This window comes from Alexandromys fortis, unplaced genomic scaffold, assembly GCF_014885135.2.
Source record: "Alexandromys fortis isolate MF-2015 unplaced genomic scaffold, M_Fortis_MF-2015_v1.1 scaffold_6, whole genome shotgun sequence".
Taxonomy (NCBI): Eukaryota; Metazoa; Chordata; class Mammalia; order Rodentia; family Cricetidae; genus Alexandromys; species Alexandromys fortis.
The window spans coordinates 16,461,153-16,478,821 of record NW_026067902.1 but is presented as its reverse complement, the minus strand read 5'-3'; the positions used below and the strand labels follow the sequence as shown (position 1 = coordinate 16,478,821).

The 17,669-nt window shown below is 44.4% G+C and overlaps 1 long non-coding RNA gene across 1 annotated transcript; it reads left to right on the top strand.

Annotated features, from left to right (window-relative positions):
* The first annotated feature begins 12,730 nt into the window (after window positions 1-12,730).
* On the top strand, window positions 12,731-17,196 carry LOC126494591 (uncharacterized). Its single transcript, XR_007590039.1, has 3 exons — window positions 12,731-12,750; window positions 16,890-16,977; window positions 17,116-17,196. It is a non-coding gene; the product is annotated as an uncharacterized lncRNA (long non-coding RNA).
* Window positions 17,197-17,669: the final 473 nt, after the last annotated feature.

Here is a 17,669-nt window from a genome sequence, read left to right as displayed (position 1 = left end):
TAATCCCCATTCTGTCCTATAGGCCAATCTGTTGTTTTTTGTTGTTGTTTTCTTGCTTTTTCTTGTTTTTATTGAGCTATACATTTTCCTCCACTCCCCTTCTTTCCTCCCCTCTCCCCTTCTACTCTTTCCCATGATCTCCACATTCCCAATTTACTCAGGAGATCTTGTCTTTTTCACCTTCCTATGTAGATCCATGTAAGTCTCTCTTAGGGTCCTCTTTGTTATCTAGTTTCTCTGGGATTATGGCCTGTAGGCTGGTTTTACTTCACTTTATGTCTAAAAGCTACTTATAAGTGACTATATATTATATTTGTCTTTCTGGGTCTGGGTTACCTTACTCAATATGTTTTTTTTTCTATTGATTATATTCTATTCATTATTTTTTTTTACCGCTTTGTAGTATTCCATCATGTAAATAAATGTACCACATTTTCTTTTTCCATTCTTTGGTTGAGGGGCATCTAGGTTCTAGCTATTACAAATAATGAAGCTATGAACATAGCTGAGCACATGTCCTTGAAGTATGATTGAGTGTCTTTTGGTTATATACCCAACAGAGGTATTGCTGGAAGTACAGTGTTTCCTAATTTTCTGAGAAATCACCATACTGATTTCCAAAGTGGTTGTACCAGATTGAACTCTGACCAGCAATGGAGGAGCATTTCCCTTACCCCACATCCTCTCCAGCATACGCTGTCATCAGTGTTTCTAATCTTGGCTATTCTGACAGGTGTAAGAAGGAATCTCAGAGTTGTTTTGATTTGCATTTCTCTGATGGCTAAGGATGTTGAGCATTTCCTTAAGTGTCTTTTAACCCTTTGAGATTTGTCTCTTGAGAGTTCTTTGTTTAGGCTTGTGCCCCAGTTTTTCTAAATTGGGATTGTTTGTTCTTTTGATCTCAAGTTTCTTGAGTTCTTTGCATATTTTGGAAATCAGTCCTCTGTCTGATGTGGGGTTGGTGAAGATCTTTTCCCATTCTGTAGGCTGCCATTTTGTCTTGTTGGCCATGTCCTTTGCTTTACAGAAGCTTGTCAGTTCTAGGAAGTCCCATTTATTAATTGTTTCTCTTAGTGTCTGTGATACTGGGGTTATATTTAGGAAGTTGCCTCCTGTACCAATGTGTTCAAGTGTACTTCACACTTTCTCTTCTATTAGATTCAGTGTGGTTGGTTTTATGTTGAGGTCTTTGACCCATTTTAACTTGAGATTTGTGAATGGTGATAGATACGAATCTATTTTCATTCTTCTACATGTTGATATCCAGTTATGCCAGCACCATTTGTTGAATATGCTTTCCTTTTTTCATTTTATATTTTTAGCTTCTTTGTCAAAAGTCAGGTGTTCTAGATGTGTGGATTGATATCTGGGTCTTCAATTTGATTCCATTGGTCCTCCTGTCTGTTTTTATGCCAATACCAGTCTGTTTTCATTATGTAGCTATACAGTAGAGTTTGAAGTTCAGGATTGTGATACTTCCAGAAGTTCTTTTGTTGTACAGGATTGTTTTGGCTATCCTGGGTTTTTTGTTTTCCCATATGAAATTGAGTATTATTCTTTCGAGGTCTGTGAAGAATTTTGTTGGGATTTTGATGAGCATTGTGTTGAATCTGTAGATTCCTTTTGGCAAAATTGCCATTTTCCTATGTTAATTCTACCTACCCTAGAGCAAGGGAGACCTTTCCACTTTCTGACGTCACAGTTTTTGTTTTATGAAGCCACACTAGTAGATATGGAAGGTCCCTACCAAGAGAGCACTCAGATCTTTGTGTATTGGCTGAATCCCATCCTTGTTTCACAGGCCTTTATTAAAATTCATCTTCTAGGAGGCCAGGCCCTTTTCCTGTGAGGGTCACCACTGTATCTTCAACATCTAAGGCTGTGCCCTACACAATAGAACCTGCTTGGTAATTATAAACTTTCATTTCTGGCCAAGATAGAATAACAGGAGCCAGCTTTATCATCTTATTTTAAGCAGCTGAATAATCCCAACTTCAATCCTGAAAACAACGTTTTTCAGATATTGGGCAATAGGCATGCAAGATGGACACTGTAAGAAGGGAAGATGAGCTTTACAGTCAGTGTCTCAGTTGACTTCCTGGAGCAGAAGCCAGGTATGGACCCGTGGTCTTTCGGAGCTGAGACATCGGGGATGGCAAGGTAACGAATTCAGAGCACAGGGTGTGGAGAAGAGAGCGGTGTAACAGGAAGTCAATCAGCTCCTGCACATCAGGAGATGGTTGGGTTTGGAAATAAACCACTGAGAGACCTGGCAGAGGGGTCCTTGAAATTAACACAGGGCCGGGACCCTACTAGTCAAAGTGGAAAGACCTTACTTTAGCGTTAGAGCACTTAACACTGAGCAAAGTTCCAGGGACATATTTGCCCAGAATCCAGCCCAGAGAGCCAGGTTTTAGAGGATGTCTTACACCTAAGAAAGTGCAAAGGAAGCTTCAACATGTTAACCCTTTCATAAGTAATCCAATTAATACCCAGTCGTGGAGTCCAGAAATAATTAAGGACAAACGGAAAAATCCATTGCCCACTGACGTGGGACATATTTCTACTATAGATTATCCTGCGTGCCATAAATGACCTGTAACAAGGGGGAAACTAATTAACAGATATAAGATAGAAGTCTGTGAAATGCCTCAGTGGGTAAAGGCGCTTGCTATGCGGTCCTCACGACTAGATCCAGCCCACTAGAAATCACGAACTAGGGGTGAAAGACAAGAGCTACTCTGGAAGGCTGGCCTCTGACTTCACTAGTGTGCGCCAGAACTTGTACACATGCAATATATACACACAACACACCCTGATGTTAGTAATGACACGTCTAAGAAAGAAGCAGCAAATAAATGAAATAGATGACAGAATTAGAATAATAACCCTTTATATTAGATATTTAAATATATCCCCCATATACCTGTGAGTCCTTGGTTTGATGAGAATTGCTAATGTGTTGTACCTATTTAGGGCTCATTTGTGTGTGTGTGTGTGTGTGTACATGCATATGTGAACATACTCATGCCATCATTTGTGTACAAAGGTCAGAGGAAACCCCCAGGAGTCAGTTTTTTCTTTCACCTTGGGTTACAGGATTTGAACTCAGACCATCAGGCATACGCGCAGCCATTTTTACTCACTGAGGCATCTCACAACCCTATTTACATTCTCTGTGATGTTTTTTGAAGAGCAGAAGTTCTTTTTTTTGTGTGTGTGTGTGTGAAACCCAGTTTGTTAGTTTTCTGTATGCATTGTGCTGATAGTGTTGTATCCAAAAGTGTCTCTGTAAACATAAAATCCCCCTCCCCCTTTTTTTTAAATTCTGCACTGAGTACACTCAATGTCCTGTAGCGGGCTGTGTGGTGTCACACCTGATGGAGATGTATAATCAACTCCTGAGATGGCTGAGGCCTGACCTATGCTATGATCACGCAATGATCATCAGCTGCCTGCATATGCGTGAACCTATGGGCAGTGCCCACCTGGCAGTTCGGGGTTGGCAGCCCATGCCTACTTAAGGGCTGGGAGAGGTTTGCCCGGAGAGAGAGGGTAAAGAGAGAGGGGAAGAGAGAGAGAGAGAAAGTGAATAAAGTCCTGGAATAAACTGCAGTGAGAAGAGCTCCGGTGGTCGCGTCATTCCTTGCGGGACGAGGGTGGCTGCGACAATTGGTGGCCTCATGCGGGGAACCTCCAAACCTCTCTCCGTGGAGCTCAGAACTTGCTGCAGTCAGGGGGTGCACCAAATAATCCTCAAAGTAAAGATTGGGGATCCGCGACAAAAAGCGGGTTTTCCGCTCTCGCTGGTAGAAGAAGGGAGAGTGGGGGTAATAGGGCAGCGACCAAAGCGGATGGTTTAAAGTCAGAGCCACGATCAAAGTGGATGGTTTAAAGTGAGGGCCGCGACAATAGTGGACGGTTTAAAATGAAAATAAAAGGAAGAATAGGATTTTAGAATGGGTGCTTCAACATCACACCTGATTTTTCTAGCTCTTAACGAGCTGTTACGGAGTGCATTGGAGAGGTTTTTGGCTAAATGTGACACAATTGCACTTTGGTTTGCCATCTCTGGCAATCTTAATGTGTCATCCTGGGATAAGCCTGGTAGAGATATGAATTTTGCCACTGAACAAGGTATGCTAAGGAAGGGAGTTATATTCATGTATTTTGAATTACCGAGACCTCCAGAGTTTGTAGTGGAGTGTGAACAGCTGCGGCTCCAAGACCAAGGAGCTCCAGGCTGCTCCAAGGCCAAGCAGCACTGAAGAGCTGCAACGGAACCTGCAGACCCAGGACCTGCCTTGAGGACCCACAAGGCCAGAACGCTAGGCCACTCCCAGCATGGATGCCTCAGGGCGTAGAAGCACAAAGGTAAGACCGGTTGGCCTGAACCTCTGTCCCAGCCTGACCAGGGTCGGGCCCGCTGCTCAGCCAAGCCTCCACCTTACAGTTCGGTGGGGAGGAAGTCTCCGCCTCTCCCCTGCTGCCGCTGCGACCTGAGTCTAAGCGTGACTGGGAAATGGTAGTAAGAATGCAACGGCCCCGCTCAGCAGGAAGTAGCCAGAGAGATTGACAACGCCCAAATTCCCTATAAGATAATTTAAGCAGGGTTCCTTCAGAGCAGAAGCAGGATCAGCTGAGTTGCTAGGGAAGCCGAGGAGGTGCACGAGGGAGAAGGTGTCTTCCATGCACTCAGCTGACAGGAATAAATGAGCCACGGGAGTATGGATGCTGGGATATGTTATTTAGGGGACTGCTGAAGGAGCAATGGTTTCTGACGGCTTCTGGGGTCATGGCAAAGCCACTCCTAATGACAGGAGCAGGCAGAGGAAAGCCAGGGAGGGGAAAGCAAGATTGCCTCCCCTTCCTCTCCTCTGTGCTGGCCCCTCTGCTACCAGTTCTGACTGCCCTTGCTGCTGCCGCCGCAAGCACAGCCGCGGCTCTGGCAATTGACTCAGCTTGGCTGTAAATGGAAGTATCTGGGGCTGTGTGTGATATGAAAAATTTAAAGAATTGTCTAGATATCTTTTAGGTAATTGGTCTGGTGAATTCGAACAGCTGGAAAAGCTGCGAGTGGCGACTGCAAATTCCACACGCATGGATACCAGCCTGGCAGAAGAACCATCTTCCTGGATCACTCCATGGATCATCTGAAGGAGTGGGCGGGAGTAGGAGCCCTAACAGGCTTAATGGTGCTTGCCTCCCTGGTATGCCTGTGGTGCATCTGCCACATAAGGGTTTCACAACATCGCAGTTCAGTTATGATCATTCAGGCCTTCACGGCTATTGAAGCAGGACAGTCTCCCCAAGTTTGGCTAGAGATGTAAGAGCAAGTCTGATTGCACGTGGGTTGGTGTCTAGCTCCCACCTCTGTAAAAAGGCACCGGACAGGTCTAGTGTTCTCTGAGTGGATGACACCTGGACAGACACTAGTACATGTTTCATTTTTAACAGAGATCAGACCTCTACTCTTATCTGTGGCTTTACAAAACAAAAGGGGGAACTGTAGCGAGCTGCGTGGTGTCACTCCTGATGGAGATGTATAATCAACTCCTGAGATGGCTAAGGCCTGACATGCTATGATCACGCAATGATTATCAGCTGCTTGCATTTGTGTGAACCTATGGGCAGTGCCCACCTGGCAGTTCGGGGTTGGCAGCCCATGCCTACTTAAGGGCTGGGAGAGGTTTGCCCGGAGAGAGAGGGTAAAGAGAGAGGGGAAGAGAGAGAGAGAAAGTGAATAAAGTCCTGGAATAAACTGCAGTGAGAAGAGCTCCGGTGGTCGCGTTATTCCTTGCGGGACGAGGGTGGCCGCAACAGTGTCCTCCAAGCTGCATTGAGCTCTTAGGGTCCAAGCAATTGTCTTGTCTCAGCTTTCCAAATAGCTGGGACTCTAGGCTATCTCACTGTACCCAGCCATGTCTGGATTTAGGTCTATAATCCATTTTGGATCACTTTTAAAGTCCACCAGAAGAAATAAAGGCCATGTTTTTGCTTTTGGTGCTGTGCGTGGTTATCATGTGTTCTAGTGTTTCATGAAAAGATTATCTTTTCCCCAGGGAGCTGCTTTTATAATTTTGTGGGCAATCGATTGACTATGTCTGTGTGGGTCTATTTCTGTACTCTCTGTTCTGTTCAATTGACGTGTGTCCATTTTTGTCTGGTATCATATTATGGGCCAAGTCTTAACCACCAATGCGATTATATTGGGAAGGAGACTCTTGGAAGGCCACCAGGCCACGAGGATGGAGCCTTCATGATTTGAGTTCACGTTTTTTGAAAACAGGTCCCAGAGCTTTCTGGTCCTTTGTTGACTATGTGAATCTATGAAGGAAAGGGAAATACAGGTGCAACCCAGAAGTAAACCCTTACTAGAACTCAACCATGGTGCACCAGGCAGTGAACTCGAAACCCAAGGTTTATGGGGATCTTCACAAAGGCTCTGAGCAGCATGCAGGGCATTAGAAAGAGCTGTGCAGGGGTGAGGCCAGCATTTGTAACTGGGACACTGAAGGAACACACAGATGCCACCAGAATCTGAGATTCTGCCTATGTAGCACTGCTCATAGACTGAACTAGCATCTTTAACCCAGTCATTCAAAGGAGGAGTTCCCAGGTGTGAGAAAGGCATGATAAAAGACTAAATCCACCAATCAGGCCAGCCGGTTTTTACATCCTATATCCCACCCACCTCTCTTGCCCCATGATATCTATTCCTCTTTATTTTTTTAAAATATTTATTATGTATATAATAGTCTATCTGTATGTATGTTTGTAGGCCAGAAGAGGGCACCAGACCTCATTACAGATGGTTGTGAGCCACCATGTGGTTGCTGGGAATTGAACTCAGAACCTTTGGAAGAACAGGCAATGCTCTTAACCACTGAGCCATCTCTCCAGCCCTATTCCTCTTTATTTAACACCCAGTGCCAACTTAATAAGTGAGATACTTTCTGCTCTGTACAGGTTTCTTCTTCTTACTCCTTCCTTTCGAATGTTTTCATTTTCCTCTTCCAAAGAAGAGGGAAGCCCAGTGTGTAGGGTGTTTGTGGCTCAGCCTTCTGGTGTGCAGGGTCTCTGTGGCTCAGCCTCCTGCTGAGATCTGGACTGTCCCATACCATCTGAGAACATACTTCTCCTCTTTCTTTTCAGTCTACACTTAGCCAAACCACTCATATGCTCGTACTGGTTTAATAAAACCCGGATTGGCCAGTAGCCAGACAAGAAGCATAGGCAGGGCAACAAGACTAAGAGAAAAGACTCTTAAAAGAGAAAAGACTAAGAGGAAAGAGAAAGATGCAATCATCAACCAGACGCGGAGGAAGTAAGACAAGAATGCCTCACGGATGAAAGGTACCAAGCTATGTGGCAAACCATAGGCAAGAATTATGCTGAGCTAATGGGCCAATCAGTTTATAACTAAAAAAAAAAAAATGGATTGATTTAAGTTTTAAGAGCTAGTTAATATTAAGCCTGAGCTAATAGACTAAGCAGTTTATAATTAATATAAGCCCTTGTGTGTTTCTTTGAGACTGAATGGCTACAGGACCAGGCAGGAAAGAAATGTCTGTCTACAAATGGCAACCAAATGTTTTCTCAGGTAGGGTCTGATTGCAGGCAGAATGCAGTGGCATGCTCTTTTAAGAGAGGCCTCCTGACTCAGTGTTAGTGGCAAAAATGTTGCAGCTCTTTGAGAGGCTCTGTCACCAAACACTTAAATGGTGTTTATGAGCAGGCAACATCAGGTTTCTTGGTGGTTGCATGGACCTAGAAACTTCACAGAGTTATAGCAATAAATATGGCTCCTGCAAGTATCTCAGCCATGAAGCTAGACTCTCAAAAAGTGAAGAAATGGTGTGGAACCAGCTGCCAAAGTTGCAGCTTTAATCCTAGCCATATTACTTAGCAGATTAGAGACTCACGTGGTCAGAAAAAGATAAATATCAGTAAAGACAGATTCAGATTAAAAAAAAAAAAACCTCTAAATGGTTTACAGTGTGTTTAAAAATAAATGTAGGTTTGAGAGAGAGGAAAAAGACAGAAAGTTTTTTTTTTTTTTTAAAAAAAATAGAGTAACCAGGTGTGGTGGCACACACCTTTAATTCCAGCACTTGGAAGGCAAAGGCAGGTGAATCTCTGAGTTTGAGGCTAGCCTGGTCTACAGTGTGAGTTCAGGACAGCCAATGATACACAGAGGAATCCTGTCTCAAAAACCTAAAAATTAAATAATAAAAATAAAATAGTTTTAAAAAAGTCATGCAAAGATGGAAAATACACAGAGAATCTGGATACTATATGTTACTGTGTTGTCTTTGAATTGTTTGACAGCTGAGGAAGGAGCAACAGACTAAAAGACATTTGGTTATATATGCTGCTGGATTAATCCAACCTATATATTTTGAAAATGCCTTCACTTCAAAATTTAAGTCAAAAGATACATTACTTTGGAGAAGAGGTTTTGCTTTTGTTTCCACAGGAAATGAGAGGCTTTGGATTCATTCTGAGTTTTAAAAAAAATGAGGATTAATCAAAGAAGATTCCATGAAAAATCTTCATTAGGAGCAGAGATCCAACATTTCAGAGGACCTCTGTTGCAGTTTCTTCTGAGTTCCACATCCAGAACTGCTTTTCTCCAGGTCAGGCACAGGGAAATGGCCAAGCCTTCCTTCCACTGATCCATGTGAATGCTGAGAGTGTGCGGAGAACATCAGCCCACCCCTGCTTCCTTCTCCCACATGTTTAGAGCCTGAGATTGCTCCTCTACAGAGACCTCTCCCCAAGATGAGCCAGCCTCCCCCCACTTGGTATTATATATAAAACAAACACATTGGGTTGCTAGGTTTGGTAGTAGGTGCCCTCCATCAAAGCGAGCACAACTCACTTGATCCCAGCCTTTCTGTATGTGTGCCTGGAGTACCTGTCATTTGTTTTTTTTTTTTTTTTCATCCTCTCATCTACCCCATCGCTTTTCAAGGATCCTGTAGTGCAGGATGTGACACTTAGTGATGCCTACATTTTTGAATGGCAAAGACATTATCTTTGTATCCTCAGAAACCAAGGTGGTTGCCAGGGTGATAGTGATTACTTATCCGTTTGTCAAATGGACTGATAAAGGGATTCCTACCAGCTAGTTGGCATAGAGTTATGCATAGTCCTATTTTCTAGGGGGAAAAAAAACTATTTCCAGTACAAAACTACCAACCCTTATTTACATACCACTCACTGACTAGTCCAGTGGTGGGCGATGCTCCTACAGATAAACCTGTTTCTATCTTCAGCAGAATTAGCTGAGGATGCAGCTCAGTGGTAGAGTGATTGTCTAGCAGGCGCGAGGCCCTGGGTTGAAAGTTCCCACAGAATTCCTAGACCTGCAAAAAAGTCCAAAATCTATAAATATTAACTTGAGGGCTGCCCTCCTAAACTGAGAGCAAGGACAGACACAGTGATGGAGGGCCTGAGGCGTAAAGCTGACCAGTGACTGTAGGCCTCTCCTCCTTGCTCCTGTGTTTTTCTTTTAGCCTTCAATGAGAAGCTGCAGGAGATCGCAGGCCGGGGTAAGCAAAGGCCCTGGAAGAGGGTAGAAAGCTGGTTTGCCAGATTTCTTAATAGTCAGATGAAGTTCAGGTGTCCTATCCTATACAGGAAGGCGCCATTCATACAATAAAGATTGATTGCGTATGTTTAATGAGATGGTGTTTTTAAATTTTAGCTGTGCGTGTGTTGCGTGTGTTGCATGTGTGTGTGGGCATGCCTGTGTGTAATGCAGAGGCCAGAGGAGAATGTTAGGTGTTCTACTATTGTCCTCTTTGCCGTTTCCTTGAGGCAGCGTTTTCACTCACCTGGCAACCAACAAGCCCGTCCTGTCTCTGTTGCCACAGTTCTGGGGCTGCAGTCATGTATGGCCGGCCGTGCCTTGTTTAATTTTTTTCTAAAAATTGTCACGAGATTTGAACTGAGGTTCTCACCCTTGCACAGCAAGCGCCCTTCTTCACGCTGAACTCATTGCCCAGCAGGGGACGTGCAACAAATCCAACCAAAACTCAAGACTCCTTTACTTCAGTGCAATTTCTAAGAATCCAGTGGTGCGGGCCAGGCAGAACTATTTCTTCTAAGCTGAGTGGTCAGTTTAATGTGCCTGGCCCCTCTCACCACCGAGAAAGAAACACAATGCCTACTGGGCTCATCTGGATTTTGGAGGCAGCACATTTTCCACGTGGGGTGTGTTACTCCAGCACCCACACCAAGTGTCTCAGAAAGCTGCTGGGTTTGAGTAAGAGGTTGTTTTCATAGGTCCAGGCTGCTGTGCAGGATGCTAGGCCAATTGCACCATATTACTTATCAGGCTCTGGGAATTTTGGGGCAAAGTCCTACTGTTATCTGCAGATAGCTATTCTCCCTTTGATAAGCAATGCTCAGCCTGGTATTACACCTTACTTAGTGGAAACTGAGCATTTGACAACAAACCCATAAAATTATTATGTGGCACGAGCTATCAATCATGAGTTGGGTATTATTCAATCCACTAAACCACAATGACGGACCTGCAGAGCAGCAATGCACTCTATATGTGATAGTGTTCAAGCGGGTTCTGGGGGCCACAACTAAGGTACATGAAGAGGTTCCTACTATGTTATAATGCCTTCAGCCCCAAGCGTGCACCTTAGGCCTTGTGGGATATGCTCTGTGATTGACTGACTGAGAAAGGAAAGACTAAGACCCAGTTTACGAAGGCTCTGAATGGCATTCAGGTTCTACCCAGAAGTGGATACATGTAACATGGCTGTGCCATTCTGGAGCAGACGTGAAGAACACCAGGGAAGGGAAATCACAGTAGGCAGAATTTTGGGGGGTACACGTTGTCACGATCATGTATTTTGTTTGGTATCAAAAAGACCAGATGTCTTTATATACTTGTGCATGGACTATAGCTAGTGATTTGCTGGAATGGCCCGGGACTTGGAAGTATGATCAGAAAACTGATGTGAAAAACATTTGGGGAAGGGCTATGCGGGTATATTACTCCAAACAGGCAAGGATATGAAGCTAGTTTTGTGCTATATAAATGCTCACTGAAAGATGACTTCAGAAGAGGAGGAGTTTAACAATCAAGTCGATGGAATGACCTACTCTGTGGACAGTCAGTTTCTTTCCTTGGCCATCCCCGCCCAAGTGGCCATGGTGTCAGAGATGGCTATGTATTGGCTAAATAATGAGGACTCTTTTTTCACCAAGGCTGGCCTTGCTGTGGTGCTTGGTGAGTGCCAAATCTGTCAGCAGCTGAGATTAACAAGGAGCCTTTGATATGGTGTCCTTCCTGGGGATGACTAGCCAGCGATCTGGGGATGACCAGCCAGTGATCTTGTGGCAGGTTAACAATCTACAGATTCAATGTAATCCCCATAAATCCGACACAATTCTTTGCAGAAATTGAAAAATTAATCTTAAATTTCTTATGGAAGCACAAAAATCTAGGCTAGCTAAAACATTCTTGAGCAATATGAGAAGTGCTGGAGATACCACCATTCCTTATTTGAAGCTGTATTATAGAACTATAGTAATAAAAACAGCGTGGCATTAACATAAAAACAAATGCATTGATCAGTGGACTAGAATGGAAATTCTGAACATCTCTGCCTGCTTCACACCACTGAACTCCTAGAAGTTTCATCAAGATAGAAAAATCCTTGAAGTTTGTTTAAATTTCTTTCCCATCATCTGATGCAAATATGCTTTACCAACAAGTCCAAAGTGATTTTTTTTTTTTGATTTTCAAGACAGGGTTTCTCCGTAGCTTTTTGGTTCCTGTCCTGGAACTAGCTCTTGTAGTCCAGGCTGGCCTCGAACTCACAGGGATCCGCCTGCCTCTGCCTCCCTAGTGCTGGGATTAAAGGCGTGTGCCACCACCACCCGGTGTGATTGGTACTTCTTGTTCTCGTGGTCTAATAGACCTAATGTCCTCAATACAATGGACCAGTGTGATTACTCGTGGAAGAGACAGGTACCAAGATTATTGCAAACTAAGTTAAAACAATGAGACCAGAGGATTAATGAAGTCTTGAAGTAGAAAAGTAAAGATGTGGTGCTTGCCTTGCTAGCGGAAAGAAAATTGCCTCTGGTGGTTCTTGTGGGACGGTGTCAAGAAAAAACAAAAAAACAAAAAAACAACAAAAAAAAAACCACTTGGTCAGTCAATATTTGCATAAGAAGTGCCAGAAGATGTGTTAGCCTACTGAAGAAAGGAAGCCACATTTGGTCCAGCAGCTGCAATTGGAGTCACTGCGTAATTAAATTTGTGATTATCAACTCTCATTCTCCATGATTCATCCCTCCTGCACAGGACAAGTAGGAGACATGGTGGGAACTATCATCCCTGCATCTTTCAAGTCCTTGGTGGTGGCACAAATTTCTGTCACCCTACAGGCTTTGCATCTTGGTTTTATTCACTATTTTCCCTGACAGGAGCAGTGCTATTTGCTTGTATTTGGATTTTCCAACCGCAGATAGGGTTATCAGTGTGGGGATTATCTGTCCCAGTTGGGCATTCTGGGGTGCACGTAGGATAAGTTTAGGGAGTTACTGGGCCCACTGTGAGTCAGACTTTGGCTGAAGTCTATAAGCAACCTGACTTCCACAAGCCTCTTTGACTTTGGGCACAATGCTTGCTGGGATCTTCGGAAATCAACATCAACAATTCAGAGGCAACGTCTTGTGAACTAGAGAAGGTCTGATCACTTCCTGTTCTCTAAGGTAAAGTTACCGTTGTAAAAATCTCTAGGTCCCGTAGGGAAAGAGAAAGAGTCAGAGGGGAACTTTCAAATATTGTAGGAGTTTCTGCCTCAAGGGGTCCTGGTCTCCCATTCATTTGAGGGGGTGTCTTTAAACTGACTCAGGACAGGAAATGAGTTGAGGGGACCTTGATTCTCTATTTTAGTAATTCAAAGTAACCTTTCTTTCTGTTGTCTGGAGTCCCTTCACTTGTAGAACACAAAGATTAATTTAGCCAGTGCTAAAGTTTACTGTGCTATCGATTATGTTAAGTACATCCAGTCTTTGGTAAACTGCCACGTGAACCTTGCTACTCCCTGGTCAGTGGAGATAGGAGGTAGAGTCAGCAGTGCTTGGCTAGTGAATCATAAGAGTAACTCTGGGACCTACCAACCAAGGACTCCCATCAATATAATCTTTAGATCATGCAAGCCTTCTCCAACAAACAAGAAAAATATCTAATCACAATCTGGAAGTAATACTCACTAAAGAATTTGCATATGACTCGTGCCCACAAAAGCCAGCAGATGTCAGATCTCCTGGAACTGGAATTACAGATGGTATGAGCCACCATGTGGGTGCTGGGAAAGAGATCCTGGGTCCTCTGGAAGACAGCCAGCGCTCTTGACCATGGAGCCATCTCTCCAGCCTTCTTCCTCTTCCTTATATCTAGGGTGTTACTGGAAGGCGCTGCCTACATTAAATGCCAGGTCTTCCCACTTTAAACAATCTGGTCGAGAAAATCCCTCACAGGCATGCCTAGCTTCTTACCTTTAAAAACTGTTGATTCCAGATCCAGTCAAGTTGAAAACCAAGATTAACCGTTAGACGTCCACCCCTTGTCAACTTGACACCCAGTCACGTGTCTTTGTGTCATGACTGATTTCCAAATGAAAACAGTGACAATTCTGCCTACCGAATATAACTGTCCCTCACAAAACTACAAGCACATCATTCCTTCTCCTCCATAACAGGTGACAAACTCACTTAGGGAACGTTTGGTCTCTTGGTGCCCCATACCCTGGGTATGAGACTATGCATTTGCAACACTGAACCGCTGATATTATCTCCATGTTACACTAAATGGTAAAGAAATAGGGGGCTGTAGAGATAGCTCAGCGGGGAAGAGCATCTGCTGCTCCTGAAGAGGAACTGGGTTCTCTCTCCAGCACCCACATCCACAATCACCTGTAACACCCACAGCTTCAGCGGCTCCAACACACACACACACACACACACACACACACACACACAGAGACACGCACACAAATACACATAAGTAGGAATTTTAAAATAAGGTAATTTCTTTAAGTGATAAATAGAGGAGGGCTGGAAAAAAATGATTTAGTGGGTAAAGGCACTTGTTGCCAAGATAGATGACCTGAGTTCAAACACTAGGACTCATATGGGATTCCTTCAGGTTGTCCTCTGGCCTCAACTTGTGCTCTGTGATACATGGACACACACACACACACACACACACACACACACGAATGAATACAATATGATAAAATCTAAACAGAAAAGAAATAGAGGAAAGAAAATACAAATATAAGTGTACATATGCACAAACATGCCCTTTTAAATGGGACAGAAGCGCTCATGAAAATCCCAATCAAAGTGGACACGTGGTCAGCTGGTGTGTGTAACCACCCCCCTCTGCCATCCATTCCATAGTCCCTCCGTCTTCAGCAAGCACTGCAACCATAACCCAGCCAGTTGTGGCTTTTTACCTGGAGGAGTGATCTATGCCTTAAGGTCTCAGAGATCTGGGCCATTTATCATGTTGTCTTTCTGGGTTGTAGCTTCCCACTGACTTTAATCACAGCCCTGCTAAAGGCCCTCCTGCACTGCAGACATAATCTTCCTTGCCTCCACTGTGGAGAAGGGATCCAATTACCCTTCATCAGTCTGGGCCAGTCAATCCTCCTAATACTGTTGTTACCTTCTTAGCCCACTGACTCAAGACCATTGGGAACCCCAAGTGGCTAGTGAGGAGTCTTAACTTTCAGTTCACTGGGTGTCTGCTGTTCCTCCTAGGAGAAGCATGCCCCCTTTTGGAGCTAAGACTTCTAGGCCAGCAGAGCATAAGCTCCCAGGAACAAGAAACAAAATCTGGCTGATGGCTCGCTGGGGATAACCATGAGACGTACCATTCCCATTTCCACATCTTGATCCCTGGATCTTTGAATCCTGGCAACAGAAGAATCAGTAACATACCCTGGACACAAATTCAAAACATAAATGGTCTCTGAAGAACCCTTCGTGTGTGTGTGTGTGTGTGTGTGTGTGTGTGTGTGTGTGTGCATTTATGTGAGAGTAATTATGTAAATTTCAGGAAACTAGAAATGATTCCGTGCAAAGGGGGGGGGGGAAGGCACCTTCAGTGGAAGCGGAATGTGTGTGATATGAAAATGGAAAGAGGAAAGCTGGGCGTGAAGAGGCATAAGGAGCTGTGGCAGGACACAGGAAAAGGAGTCAGCCAGCAATAAAGATGCCTGAAAACACCACAAGAAAACACGACGCTTCATAAGCCAACAAAAATAAACTTAATAGTTTGGAGGTAACTTACGTAGGTAGAACATGCTGATCCCAGATGTCATGAGTGATTTAACAAAAGCCTATGTCAGGGATGCCATACCTCCCCATGGGCTGTTTCTCAGTGAGTCCCGAGGGAGGGGCACAAAGCATGCCAGGGCTGCTGTTTGCTCACAGTACTAGATAGTAAGACCAGATTGATGAAGAAGCCCCATTCCTTGACCACAACACATAGAAAAATCAAGCCAGAATGTGGCTAAAAAATTTCTTCCTTTCTGACTGTCTCTCATAGTACAGAAGGTGCTACACAGAATGCAGGGGCCGGGGGGGGGGGGGGGTGGTGGAGAGATTGTTATCCACGGTCTTAGTTGTGGACACTGTGTGCAACAATACTGACCAGTCCAATAGCGGTAGGGGAGAGCCAACAGTCATCTGATAGGATTTGTTGTTAACCGACAGGAAGGAATTCACATTCAAAAGCCTGTGGTTAGGGAAGCTGTATTTCCCAATGGGGAAGTCCCGCTGCTCAAAAGACATGATGTTCCCCTCAAACTGCCATTCTAAGCAGAAGCAGCATTAAAGAACTGCTTGTGTCCGTAAGACGGTAGTTATCAGTTTTGGTCAGTGGATTTTCGGAGATCAGTGGTGACTGAAGAAATACAGCCGATCAAAGTACTTTGAATAAATGAGACATCGATGTAGCCTCATACAAGACTCAGTGACTGTCACAGAAAAGAGAGTGGAAAAAAAGCCTACGAGCTGGAGGAAGGGAGGCAGAGAGGATGCGGAGGGATGGCTTCTGGGCATGATATGACTCAACAGTCGTTACAAACACTCTTGGACTCAAGACAGTGAGGATGACACAGACAAGATATACGTGACTTTAGGCTTGTCCGCTCAACACGAGGGAAGGAGAGAGCCAGGAGAAGTCCCACCCTTGCCTGAAACTTTATTTCCGGCAGCTAGTGGTTGCTAGGGAAAGGAGGCACGTTTTCTTCAGGTATAGTCACTGGAAAGGTGCCCATAATCCTGTAAAGAAACCCTGGTGAAATTCACTGGGGCACAGAGGGAAAAACTGAGACCTGGAAGTAGGAGAGGAAGAGAAAGAGTGTTAGTGGGAGAGGAGGGAGGCGGGGGAGGAGAAGAGGGCTGACTATGACCAAAATACATTCTGCACATGTGTGAAATGTCATAATGACTCCCCTCATTATAAGTAATTAGTATAGGCTAGTAAGAACTTATCCCCAGTTCCCCCTGGAAAAGACACAGTTGTATAGCCAGCCAGGTGGCAGCAGCCTGGAATGCTGAGATTCTCCCACAGGTTAAATATGCTCAATTCAGTGCCCAGTGTACAGTTTCTCCTGTCACTCAGCGTTTACTAGTCCAGGATGGAGACGTGGAGGTGGAAAGGACACCTCATGCCCAGTGAGCTACCAGCCAAACGTTTGCTTCTTATTCCCTCTAGCTTGGGCTCTGCTGGCCTAGAAGTCTTGGTTCCAGGAGAGGGAGGGAGTGCCCAGGAGGCCCAAGAGAAATCCCACTGAGCTGGAAGCCAAGACTTCTAAGTTCCCTATGTCCTGCAGTCAACAGGCTGAAAAGAAGGAACAGTACAAACAGGAGGGGCGACTGACCCAGGCCAAAGGGAAATGGGACTGTTTCTCTGCCAAGGAGGTAAGGAAGAGCTATCAAATGCAAGAGAGGAACCTTGGGATTAATGTCAATGGGAAACCACAACAACTCAACACAGGCAGGAAATCAGTCAACCCTGTCAACCCAGACCCTTCAGGAGTATATGGATCCCTCCTCCAGGTGAAGAACCGAGACCGGCTGAGGTGCTCGCTGAAGGTGGAGGGACTACGGAATGGGTAGTGGAAGACAGTTATAAATTCCAGGTAAGGAAGGTAGGGGCCTGCCACAGAAATGGGGATTGTTATTGCCATGAGTGTTTCTTTCCTAACTTTGTTAAGAATATGTTTAAATATATAGGCACACATATTAAGCAAACATTTGTGGGTTTTTCCCATTCTGTTCCTTTACCCTGTAATGTAATGACTGAGATGATATCAGTAATTGAATGTAATTAAATTTATATTGCCCTAGTTACGCTGTAGGATACTAAAAGACCATGCATTTCTCAAGGCATCTTGCCACTTATTCCGAGAAAAGAATGACACGTTTTCAGTGGTACATGAGATAACTATCATCTTAGGCAGAATTAGGACCTTGTACTCATCTGAAAATGCACAGCTAAAGGAATGGTTTGGCTGACCTAACGGTAGTGATATTTTATTTGTGTTTTAATAAATAAAGCTTGCCTGAAGATCAGAGTGCAAGAGTTAAGCCACCAGAGGCCAGGGAGTGGC